Source organism: Castor canadensis, chromosome 3 (assembly GCF_047511655.1).
Source record: "Castor canadensis chromosome 3, mCasCan1.hap1v2, whole genome shotgun sequence".
NCBI lineage: Eukaryota > Metazoa > Chordata > Mammalia > Rodentia > Castoridae > Castor > Castor canadensis.
The window spans coordinates 99,436,114-99,449,329 of record NC_133388.1 but is presented as its reverse complement, the minus strand read 5'-3'; the positions used below and the strand labels follow the sequence as shown (position 1 = coordinate 99,449,329).

The 13,216-nt window shown below is 41.5% G+C and overlaps 1 pseudogene; it reads right to left on the bottom strand.

The window, feature by feature from the left end:
• Window positions 1-233: 233 nt before the first annotated feature.
• LOC141421319 (spastin pseudogene) lies at window positions 234-2,439 on the bottom strand (annotated as a pseudogene).
• Window positions 2,440-13,216: the final 10,777 nt, after the last annotated feature.

Sequence of the window (13,216 nt, the reverse complement as noted above, 5' to 3'; positions counted from 1 at the left end):
AATAGTTTAATTTCTGTAGATTTATGAAGAAAAAACATCTCAAAATAGCTTTTTCCTATTGTTGTTAGGAAAAAGCTTCATTTGACACATTGGATTTGTAAAAAGAAAACAAGAAAAAAACTTAAAAGAGTGTTTCATAATCTAATCCTAGGTAGTTAAGACAACAGTAGGAAAGAAAAATAGAAAAATTACTATTTTAAGAAAAAAACAGCAGACAGACAACAAAAGGCTCTCTGTGTCTTCTACCATTCACTGTCTCTGGAATACTTTCATTTGCAACACAATACACAAACTATTATTTACATTATGATTATATTGGTAAGGAAGACTAGAATCAGTTTTGTTGTGCTCTAACTTAACAGTGCCCATTGAGATAACCATGACCATCCACACAAGAAGGCCTTAACAGCAACATTTCATTCACATTGTAATTAAGTTTGTTTTGTCATTCATTTTCAAGTTTGCTGCACAAATAATTGTAAAACTCCAGAAGTCCTGTAAAAGTAGGCTGAGTTTCTGTAGCTGATAAGTGTGCACTGAAGATCATGTGTTTCTTGTTAAGTAAAATGTTCTGCAGGCTTACAAAGGCATTTCTTTAAACGGTGGTATCTCCAAAGTCCTTGTTCCAACGTATGTATGCTTCTACGGTTTGAGGACTCACACTGTGTTTTATCTTTTTCAAGGATTCAGTGAAGTTAGGTAATGAAATGTTTCTCATCTCACTGGCAGACATATTCTTCACTTGTTCTGGTTTCAGTTCTCAGATAGGACCCAGGGCTGCATCTTTTGCCAAAGCTGTTAAATCCCTTCTTGAGTATCCATCGGTCATTCTAGCAAGTTGTGCTAGTTCTTTTTGAGTCAATGGACTGCCCTGTTTACATAACAAATTCTTAAGTAAAAGTAGTCTTGTCTCCTCATTTGGTAAAGACACATATACCCATTTGATGAAACGCCTGAGAACAGCCTCATCAAGCTCTTGTGGCCTCTTAGTTGCACCCATTACAAGTACTCTGTCATCTCCTGCAGATTGCACACCATCAAATTCTATTACAAATTCAGTTTTTAGATGTCAACTAGCATCATGTTCCCCTTCTCTTCTTTCACACAGAAGGCTATCAACTTCATCTATAAAAATTATAGAAGGTTGAAGTTCTTGAGCCACCGCAAAAAGAGCTCTAATTTCTCTCCTCCCACATAGTTTGAAGTTAAACTTGAAGCACTTATATTAAAAAAAGGTTGCGTTAGATTCTGCAGCTACAGCTTTGGCCAGCATTGTCTTCCCATTTCCAGGGGGACCAAAGAGTAACAGTCTTCTGGCAGGAGCTCTAAGGCCTGTGAATAACTCAGGCCTTAGAGAAGGAATAATAACAATTTCTTGCAATGCCTGTTTTGCCAATTCTTGACCAGCTATATCATCAAATTTAACAGCTGTCCCATAGTCCACAATTTCATTCATTATAAGGTTAGCAAGGTTGCTGTCCACATTTCTAAAATTTTTCAAGTCTTTCTTTTTCTGAGCAGCAGTTGTAGGAGTGGAAGGTTTATTTGTTCTATTTGTTTTTTGAGTACCCTTATGAGTGGCAGTTGCAGGACCAGGTCCCTGTCTCACTCCAGAAACCATGGATAAACCACTGCAACTAGGTGCTCTGTGGTTACCCGAAAGACCTGTGGACCCACTTTTCAAAACTGTTTTTGAACGAGGCAGTGAATTACTAGTGTGCGTTAAAGGATCTTTTCTTTTCGGAATAGCTCCACTTTCTGACTGGAGATGTCCGTTTCCGTATGTCAAGTTAGTAGTGTCATTATAGACATCCGTTTGTGATTTGGAAAATTGCATAACTGGTTGAAGCTTCTCTAGAAGTTGTAAACGATCCTTGGCCATCACCAAATTAGTCATCATTTTAGTTTGAAGGCGTACAGCTCTTTCACACTGTTCACCTTGTCCTGTAATGACAACAGCTATTCCTTTTTCTGGTTCTTCAATACCTTTTTTATATCATTCCACTGCTTGTTCCTTCTGTCCTGCTTTCTCGTCCTCATCGATACACAGGGTGATGGAGATGTACTCAAAGGCCTACTTGTGGAAGGCTTGGACGCGCTCGGCCTTGCCGCCCGATATGGGCGCGGGGGGCGAGGGAGAGCCTGGCGCCTGCGAGGCCCCGGAGGTCGTCTTGGCGGCCATGAGGGCGCGGGAGAAGCGCTGGCAGAGCCACACGAAGAGGAGCCCCAGGTGGAAGGCCACCAAACGCAGCAGCGCTAAGCTTAGGAACAACTGGTAGGAGAAATAATACAGGCTCCTCCTATGCGGCGACCAGGGCGGAGGGGACGGCCGGGCGGCGGGAGGGGCGGGGGCCGGGCAGGGGGCGGAGGCTTGGGAGGCACTGGGCCGCTGCGGCCGCCGGAGCATTTTTTCTTCCCTCGACCACGCAGAGAACTCATTCACAGCTCCCACTGCCGCCGCCGCCGCCATAACCCGCCTCCCACAGACCGACGGCGACCAAGCGATGGTGGCGGCCACTGCGTCGGTGAGGGCCACAGACCCGTGGGTCCCGGAACTTGGCACCTCCACGCGCTGCGCGCCAGTCCCGCCCCTTCTTCCTTCCTCCGCCAGGAGCACCATGTGTATTGTTTTTAAATGTGAGTTGGTAAGGCAGTTGTAAGACTGGTACCCTTGTAGCCCACCCTTTGTCCAGAGATGGATATACAAAGCAAGAGCCCAAATCCTTAACCTTTCAAAATTCTTGGCTTCCAGGGAGACCTATAAGTGAAGGCTTCTTTGTGGTGCCTGGAGCCAGTGCCCTGCTCTGCAAAGGTTGTGGTTAATAGTGTCTGGAAGCTTCAGGCGAACAAGAAGTTGGATTTACATGTCATGGGTGCACCACAAACCTGCCTCCCTGTGCTGAAATGAGACAAATGCAATGGACACATTGGCGTGTCTTTTCCTTGTTTCTTGTCTCTCACAGATGCTACTCTGTCTAGTTATTGCATTACCCTTGAATTTGTTGAAGTTTACTGTGTCTCTGAGTTGATGACTGCTAGGAGGCCCAGCTTGTGTAAATATGAGTAGATCTTTCTCCATGTTCTTTTGTGTTTTATTATTTGCAAACTTCTCTTTTATGTTGACAGAAAAATAGTAAAGCATCTCTAACGGAAGGCTTTGCACCAAACAACAGGATTTGTAACACAGGTTTGGGGACCTTCTTATTAAAGTTGGGATCTAGAGCCATCTTTTTTCTTTTGAGTTCCCCTTTCCATAGTTCCCATTTTGGACCAGATCTTCTGTCTCAAAACCACTTGTATCCTTCTCTGTTCTCTTTCAAAATACAACCTACACATCCACATACATTTAATTCTTGGGGAGTCTCCACAATCTTAAATGACTTACACAAAAATTGTTGAAGAAGCAAGGAATCCTTCCCCTTTTCCCAACCCACTGAGTCAAGATCATTTTTTGGTGAGATTCTTGGAAAAGAAGATTCTGAGTTTGGGTGGATCAAGCCTACTACATCTAGAATCCAAACATTAAGAGAGATGCATTCTTTCTGCCTTCCAGGTAGAAAGTGGGTTCAGGAAACCAGGAAAGGGAATATGGACATATTCTCAGGACTTCAGAAATTTTTATGCAGATGCAAGAAACTTATGTCAAAGTGGCCACAATATTGTTTAATAGGAGATAACAAATGTAACCCCATGTTAATTGCTAAAAATCAAAGTTTTGTGAGAAATGTTGATGTTATGGAGAGGAAGGACTGGTGGAATAGTGTGAACTTGTCTTTTCTGATCCCTTTTTTTTCCTGAGCTGCACTCTTCAAGGAAGAAAGCCAAATTTTCACATAGAGCTGACCAAGTTTGTTATTCACCATCCTCCTTTAAATCAGTTTATGTATATGGGGTAGGGGAACCCAGCAATGTATATTTACATAAAACAAGCAAATTAAACTTTATGCCTAAGAAATATATAAAACTTTCAATATGACCTGACTCGCATTCTGTGAATGAAGAATAATAATTGCCACAATATAACTTATGTTTTGAAGATTAACATTTAGTTCTTCAAGATGAATATTACCACTACTGATATGTTACATTTTCTGTTGGTTACTCTGTGTCAGAAAATTCTAGCACAGAATTGATATACTAGCCATTATTATACTTTTTATATCCATCAACAAGTGATATAAAACACCTTTAATGCAACAGACATTCACATGATGACACAGACCTGTAATCCTAGTAGTCAGGTGGTGGAGGCAGGAAGACAATAAATTTGAGACCAACCTGAACTACTTAGTGAGACCCTGTCTAAATAACAGAAAAAAGGAAGGAAGGAAGGAAAGAAGGAAAGGAAGAAAAGAAGGAAGAAAGGAAGGAAGAAGGAAAGAAAGAAAATTCAGATTATCTAGAACTAGACATACAAGGCCTTAAGATTATTACTCTTACTGTAGCTAGGTGGATATGTTTTCAAAGTACTTAAATAGTTGCTCATATAAACTATCCTCTTTATGCCCCAATACTTAACTGATTTCAGATTTGGTATCTTCATTTAATGTAAAACTTAAGGACATATCATTTTGGGTTAAACTATTTACTGTGCATTTGAAAGTGATGGAGGCAGGAGCTATAGCTCTCACATATAACACTGGTTATTAAAGGAATGACCCTGCAGAGGCTCATGCCAGGCTTGTCTTAGGTAAGTGCATAGCTCTTCCTGTGAGACAAGATCCAATGCATATCAAGTGACTTGATGAAATTGCTAATAAAATAAGAACTAGTAGAAGCAATAAAATACTCTTAATAATAGTTGAGGCTTATAGTTTAAATATAAATAAAAGTAGCAAAAATTTATGTCTGAAAAAGTATCATATATAGCATATTGTGAAAAATACTACTACTAAAAGTTTGAGCAAAAAACCAAGTTTTAATAAGGGCTTACAGATTTTAAATGTTTATATTAAACTAAATGTAGTATAACTATAAAAATGAAAAACAGGAAAGATTTAGTATAAGTACAAAATTTGAAATCCCAGCATCCAGAGCTCACAAGTGATATAGATATCATAACTATATTTTTCTCTCAAATTGAGAGAAACTTGATTGAATTTTTAATACAGTGGATTTTTAGAACTGTTCAGACTTGTAGAAAAAATTGTAAGACAATACAGAGTTCCCCTGTACCCTATACCCAGTTCTCTCTATTAATATTTTGTTACACATTTACTGCAATAAATGAACCAATGGTGGGGCATTTTTATTAGCTAAAATCCATACTTTATACTGAATAGTTAGTTTTTAACTACTGTCCTTTTCCTGTTTCAAGATTCCATCCAGAATACATTATAATTTATTGTCAATCTTTTTAGACTTCTCTTGCCTGCAGCAGTTTCTCAGATTTTTCTTATTCTTGATTACCTTGACAGTTTTGAAGAATTCTCTGCAGATATCCTGTCAAATGCTCAATTATTAGAATTTGTCCAACATTTTTTCTCATAAAATGACTAGGGTTCTGGGAATTGGAAGGAAGACCTCAGAAATAAGAACTTTTTTTCACCTGTTCTCAAGAGTACACAATATCAGCATGGTATAAAATTGTTGATGTTGACCTTGATTTGATTAAGGGCGTGCTTGTCAGATTTATTCATATTAAAATTACTTCATTTCCATTTTCATACTCTGTATTTTTGAAGAAGTCCCTATGAACAGCCCATCCCTGTGGAGAGTGCAGACTTTCCCCACCTTGAGGATGGAATACAACCAGTCTATGCAAATTATTTAGAATTCAGCTCTATGATAGAGTTGTCTCTTCTCCCTTATTTATTTTGATTTGTTTATTTATGTATTTACATGCATAAGTGTTCTTGGATATATTTATACTTTGAAGTACAAGTCAACACTGTGTTATTGATTTTTGTTAATCAACTTTTTTATTTTGGCTATCAGGAATTTTTCCAGGGCACCAGTGTTTTTCAGCATGCCATCAGGGATGTTTGTGAGTGGACTTTGACCACTTCCTTTGTTTCTGGCACTACAAGATGTTCTATGCCTATCTCAGTCTCCTTCAGACCTAGAATGAACTGGTCCTTTTTACTTAAGAATGATATAAGTACTAGTTCTGATCTTTTTGATGAAGTACCAGATTCACGTTTGTACTCATCTTTTCAAAGAAATTAACAAGAATTCTCTTTTTTAGTTTTTGTTTTCAAGTGCAATTTTGGAATGATTTTAAAATTCAGTAGTCTGTTTTGCATTGTGTTGGAAAAATAATTAGACATAAGATTAAATTTACTCACATGCATTTACAATATTCCCTGTTCTTAATAATGTAGCACCTATATTTTTTTCTCAAAGAAATGGGAATATTAAAATCAGAATAAATTTTGAAGATATTTTTCATAGTTTTAGTAGCCAAAACAAGAACAATTAAGCCCTACAATTACTTCTCTTTTTTTTTTCTTTTATTATTCATATGTGCATACAAGGCTTGGTTCATTTCTCCCCCCTGCCCCCACCCCTCCCTTACCACCCACTCCGCCCCCTCCCTCTCCCCCCCCTCAATACCCAGCAGAAACTATTTTGCCCTTATTTCTAATTTTGTTGTAGAGAGAGTATAAGCAATAATAGGAAGGAACAAGGGTTTTTGCTAGTTGAGATAAGGATAGCTATACAGGGCATTGACTCACATTGATTTCCTGTGCGTGGGTGTTACCTTCTAGGTTAATTCTTTTTGATCTAACCTTTTCTCTATACCTGTTCCCCTTTTCCTATTGGCCTCAGTTGCTTTAAAGTATCTGCTTTAGTTTCTCTGCATTAAGGGCAACAAATGCTAGCTAGTTTTTTAGGTGTCTTACCTATCCTCACCCCTCCCTTGTGTGTTCTCGCTTTTATCATGTGCTCATAGTCAAATCCCCTTGTTGTGTTTGCCCTTGATCTAATGTCCACATATGAGGGAGAACATACGATTTTTGGTCTTTTGGGCCAGGCTAACCTCACTCAGAATGATGTTCTCCAATTCCATCCATTTACCCGCAAATGATAACATTTCGTTCTTCTTCATGGCTGCATAGAATTCCATTGTGTATGGATACCACATTTTCTTAATCCATTTGTCAGTGGTGGGGCATCTTGGCTGTTTCCATAAGTTGGCTATTGTGAATAGTGCCATAATAAACATGGATGTGCAGGTGCCTCTGGAGTAACCTGTGTCACAGTCTTTTGGGTATATCCCCAAGAGTGGTATTGCTGGATCAAATGGTAGATCGATGTACAGCTTTTTAAGTAGCCTCCAAATTTTTTTCCAGAGTGGTTGTACTAGTCTACATTCCCACCAACAGTGTAAGAGGGTTCCTTTTTCCCGGCATCCTCACCAACACCTATTGTTGGAGGTGTTGTTAATGATGGCTATTCTAACAGGGATGAGGTGGAATCTTAGCGTGGTTTTAATTTGCATTTCCTTTATTGCTAGAGATGATGAGCATTTTTTCATGTGTTTTTTGGCCATTTGAATTTCTTCTTTTGAGAAAGTTCTGTTTAGTTCACGTGCCCATTTCTTTATGGGTTCATTAGTTCTGAGAGAATTTACTTTTTTAAGTTCCCTATATATTCTGGTTATCAGTCTTTGTCTGATGTGTAGCTAGCAAATATTTTCTCCCACTCTGTGGGTGTTCTCTTCACTTTAGAGACCATTTCTTTTGATGAACAGAAGCTTTTTAGTTTTATGAGGTCCCATTTATCTATGCTATCTCTTAGTTGCTGTGCTGCTGGGGTTTCATTGAGAAAGTTCTTACCTATACCTACTAACTCCAGAGTATTTTCTACTCTTTCCTGTATCAACTTTAGAGTTTGTAGTCTGATATTAAGATCCTTGATCCATTTTTTGTTAATATTGTTATAGAGTGATATACATGGATCTAGTTTCAGTTTTTTGCAGACTGCTAACCAGTTTTCCCAGCAATTTTTGTTGAAGAGGCTGCTCTTTCTCCATCGTATATTTTTAGCTCCTTTGTTAAAGACAAGTTGGTTATATGTCCCGTCCTGCAGGACACATCAGTGTGGGTAGCGAACCTAGAAGGGGAAGAATGAAGGGACAAGAGACACGAAGGAGATAGCAAGACAAGAGTTCTGATCAAGCTGCAAAATTTTATTGTTCACACAGGGGTATTTATGTGCTGAGGGAGTGAGGGGTACGACGAGGTGCAGGCTGGTTGGCTGGTTCTGCTATAGGACTTCTGATAGGGTGCACGTTTGCGCTGGCGGCAAGGTAAACTCCCGGAAGAGAAGCAGGGACAGCGCCATCTTGTGCTGGAGGTGGAGAAGTTGGGACAAACAACCGTGGGCAAGGTCAAGACAGAATGGCTCACAAAGGGAGCCTTGTCTCCGACATTTCCCCCTTATTCTTATACAAACATGACCAGAATATGTCGGCTTATTGAGAGGGGACGACAGAGGCCCAGTTCCTCAGGGTGGAGATCATTTTGCTTTGTAAGCAAGCATCCTTGCTAAGTTCTCAAGAGAATCTCCTAGGCATGTATTTTGAGGAGGCGGATTTTTTAGTAGCATGCCAAGCGCCATGCACCAGGGCATGTCATACAGAGGTCTTGGGTCTGGGGATCCTAGGATCCACCCTCCTGCAGTCTTACCTGCACCCTCGTTTAGAAAAGCCTTTATGATCACTCTCCCTGGGTGCTGCCTCCCCCAAGCAGAGGGGCCCAGTGGAGGAGGGCCCAATGGGCGATGAGTGGTCAAGAATGTTATATAAGAAGAGGGGGTAGCAGAGAGAAAATTTGGAAACCCAGATGGAGCATTTAGCGAGTTCTTATTGAAAGGAGGGTCTCAGGAGCACGGTCTTCCATATCCAGGCGATGATAATGGACCTGTATAGGCTTAGAGGCTAAGGTGTTAATTTGTTCTTTAATGAATTGTATCAGCCTGCTTATAATGCAGGGCCCTATGATCACAATTAAAAGTAGACCTAGCAAGGGGCCTAATAGTGGAAGAAGGTAGGGTAGAATTCCATTGAGTCCAGTCCAGAGGGGATTTTCGAAAAGCTCCCTTTGTCTCTTTTCTAAATCTTCTTGAAGCTGTTTAATTTTGGTGTGTACTATGCCTGATTTATTGGCATAAAAGCAGCATCTTTCCCCTAAGGCCAAGCAGATACCTCCCTGGTTGGCTGTTAGCAGGTCTAAGCCTCACCTGTTCTGAAGGACTACTTCTGCCAGGGAGTCTATTTGGTCCTGTAAATCCTTAATGGTTCCAGATAGAGTTTGTACATCATTTATAAGTTGTTGAGATAGGCGACGGTAAGAGTGTATAGCCGTGCCTAAGCCAGCTGTACCTGTGCCTATAGCTGCTGTTATTCCACGGCTGGCAAGGAGCGGCAAGGCTTGTATTGCCCATTTATGTCTTTTAATTAAGGTGTCTAAGCTAGGAATGGGCAAAGGTTCATCTCCTGAAATAACAGTAATGTCTGGGAGTAATAAGGCAACAACACAGCCACCAGTCCAATTTGCTGGAAGCCTGGGGAAAGCTGAGTTTCCTCCACACAAAAAAACTGTACCGTTGGGGGGACAAAGAACTGGGGTGGGTGAGGAATAATTTAGAACTGATGAGCAATTTCCAAAAGAACTAACCCCAACGTCAATATCATAAGAATTATTTTGCATCCTGCCTTGAAGGCATACTGTAGGTGCATCCATAGGCTGTACTTTAAAGGGAAGTCCAGATTGGCAGGTATCCTGATTATTTATGGTGGAGTTGACAGGTATTGCCATGGGCATTACTGCTCCTGTGGTCATGCAAAGCCAGCAATCCTTAGCAAGGTTGGGGTTGGAAGTGTTAAGCAAGGAGAAGGTACTTCCCAAAATATCTAATGTATTGGGATCTAAATCTGGAATCTGAGATTTAGGCAACATTAAGGGGTGATATGTGAGTTCGGAGATTTGGGGTTTTAAAAGCTCAATCACTTGAAGATGTTTGACAGCATCCGTGGGTCCTCCACCATCAGAGACCCCTGTAGGGGCCTTAAGGGGCCAGCAGGAGGGTTTGCCAGCGCTGCCCTCACATCCAGCCAATTTGCAGGAGAGGTGAACGGTATATTGGGTTTGGCCGAGAAAGCTGGGTATCTGCACGACAGAGTCGGCGCTACCTCCCCCTATGACCCCTTGTTCAGAGCCAGCTATAAGAATGGCCTCAAAAAACTGTTGTCCGTTTTTGCCGCAGCAGAGAGAGGATTGGGCATAGCAAGAGCTATGCACTGCTGAAGTGTGGTGACAGGTAGCTGAACAATTTTTAATTTCTTTTGAAGCGATGGAGACTTTTGGTTTATTAACACATACCCAAGAAGGCTGCCAAAATCCCCCAGTGTATGAGTTTTGCTCTGTACGCTGATAAGCCACCTTAGTTATGCAATCCATGGTCAGGGCATAGCTGGTGGGGGCTGTGGACAAGTGTCCTCCCCTGCATTCACAGGGGGCACCAAAAAGCTCTTGAGCAGCTAAGCCAGGGTCCCGAAATCCTCCATCAGCAAACCTGTTTAGCAGGAGTGTCGCAAGTAGAATCTTCATCCAGCGTGTGAACAGCATCTGTAAGAGAAGATAATGCGTCCTCAGGGAGAGGGTCTTTCTCCCTGGGTTTTGTTAAGTCATTAAACTGTTTTATTAGGCGTTCTGGTAACCATCTAGGGGCAGCCTGTTCTTGATACAAAACACAAGCTGAGCCTCGGCCCCAAATGAGGACAGGATCTGGGCCTTTCCATTTATACGTAAGAGGATCACGCCACATGACGGGTGGGCGGACAGTGTTAGACGAGGGGTGCCAGTGTCTGTCCGCGGCCGAGTGGCCGTCGCTGTCTAGGGTGAGAAAGTTGAGGGTAAATAATGTATGGTTTAGGCGATCTCTGGGAGTGGTAAAGGCAAGGGTAGAGGCTTTAAGACGGGTCAGCCAAGTTTTCAGAGTGAGGTGGGCACGTTCTACGATGCCCTGACCCTGGGGATTATAAGGAATCCCAGTAGTATGGGAAATTTGTAGAGTAGAACAGAACTGTTTAAACTTAGAACTAGTATATGCAGGGCCATTATCTGTCTTAATGTGTGTAGGTTTACCCATAACGGTGAAGGCTGAAACAAGATGAGAAAGGGCATCTTTGGTAGCTTCCCCAGAGTGTGGAGATGCAAAAATAAAGCCACTGAAGGTATCTATAGTAACATGTATATATTTGGTTTTTCCAAATTCGGGAAAATGAGTAACATCCATTTGCCACACCTGGTTGGGTAGTAATCCTCGGGGATTGACTCCCAACTGTCGAATGGGAAGGGAGACAGTGCAGGCAGGGCATGCCTTAACTATCTCTCGTGCCTGTTATCTGGTAATTTTACAAAACAATCGAAGGCTTTGGGAATTTAGATGGTGAAGAGTGTGTAACTTGGTGGCTCTTTGGATGGAGCCAGCAAAGATTGGAAAGATAGAGCGTGTAGCTGCATCAGCTTGGGCGTTTCCCTGTGTAAGGGGACCGGGAAGGTCAGAGTGTGCTCTGATATGGCCTAAGAAAAATGGGTGGTGTCTGGTCTGGATTAGCTGTTGAAGCTGATGAAACAGAAAGGCCGCATTGGAAGAGGCCTTAATGGCGGGTGAAATCTCCAGCAGGGGCACAGAATGAGCAATGTAGGCACTGTCTGTATAAATATTAACAGGTTTATCGAGAAAGGTTATAGAAACTTGTGCTATGGCAAACAGTTCCACAAGCTGTGCTGACTGATAGGCAGTCTCAAAGGTAGTAGGTTGATTACCGACAACAAAGACCGCACAGCCATTACTGGAGCCATCTGTGAAAACAGTGAGGGCTTGAGGAATGGGAGCCTTTTGAGTAATTTTGGGAAAAATAAAGGGATGTAATTGGGCAAAATGTAAAAGGGGGTCACTTGGGAGGTGATTATCAATTGTTCCTAAAAACCCTGATAGAGCAATGCTCCATTCATCTTCTGTCTGTAATAAAAATTGGGTTTGGTCTTTAGTGTAGGGCATTAAGATTTTATCAGGGTCCTTGCCAAAGTGTTGTCGAGAGAGTAAATGACCTTTGACAATAACAGAAGCTACCTGAGCAGGATAAACAGTAATAACCTTGGAGGATGTGGTGGGTAAATGGACCCAAAACAAGGGGCAACCTTTATTTTTAAAATGTGAATCCCTTTGCCAAAAAATTCCTGTAGGTGTGTGGGGAGTATGTAGAATGACCAGGATCAGGGGGAGGTTATAAGAAATTTGTGTAACAAACTGTTGGGTAATGGCTTTTGTGACTTGGTTTAATGCCTGTTGAGCCTCGGGGGTGAGTTTTCGAGGGGAGGTGGGGTGGGAGTCACCTTTTAAAATATCATTAAGGGGTAAGAGTACACAAGTGGGTAATTTTAAATACGGTCTTAGCCATTGAATGTCTCCCATTAATTTTTGAAAATCATTAAGGGTGTGAAGATGATCTACACGTAATTGTATCTTGGGAGTTTGGATTTGGTTGCCTTGGAGTTGAAGGCCCAAATAGGTATAAGGGTCTTGTGTTTGAACCTTATCAGGTGCTATTTGTAATCCCAAGGTAGTGAGGGCTTTATAGAGATCCAGGTAGCAACCATTAAGATTATGAGTATCAGGTGCGGCAATCAACAAATCATCCATGTAATGTAAGATGTAAATTTGTGGCCATCGTTTTCTCACAGGGTCAACTGCCTGTGCGACATATTTTTGACAAAGACTAGGGCTGTTGGCCATACCTTGGAGAAGTACCTTCCATTAAAATCTCTGCATAGGACCCTGAAAATTGATGCGAGGGAGACTAAAGGCAAAATAGGGTCTATCCTCAGGATGTAAAGGGATGGTGAAAAAGCAATCTTTTAAGTCAATAACCATTTTATAATAGTCTTTTGGGGATAGCTGGCTGTAGTGCTCCCATGGGGCGCATGACTCTATTGATGGCGCACAAATCTTGTAAAAGGCACCATTTGCCTGATTTTTTTTTGATAACAAAAATAGGAGTATTCCATGGTGAGGTTGAGGGCTCTACATGGTCGGCTGCTAGCTGTTCCTGTACTAACATGGAAGCAGCTTTTAATTTTTCTTGGGTAAGGGGCCACTGATCCACCCACACAGGAATTTGAGTTTCCCAAATAATTTTATCTGCATGGGGTACAGGAGGGTCAGGGGCCGACACTAAAAATCCAAATACCCAAGCCCCTGTGTA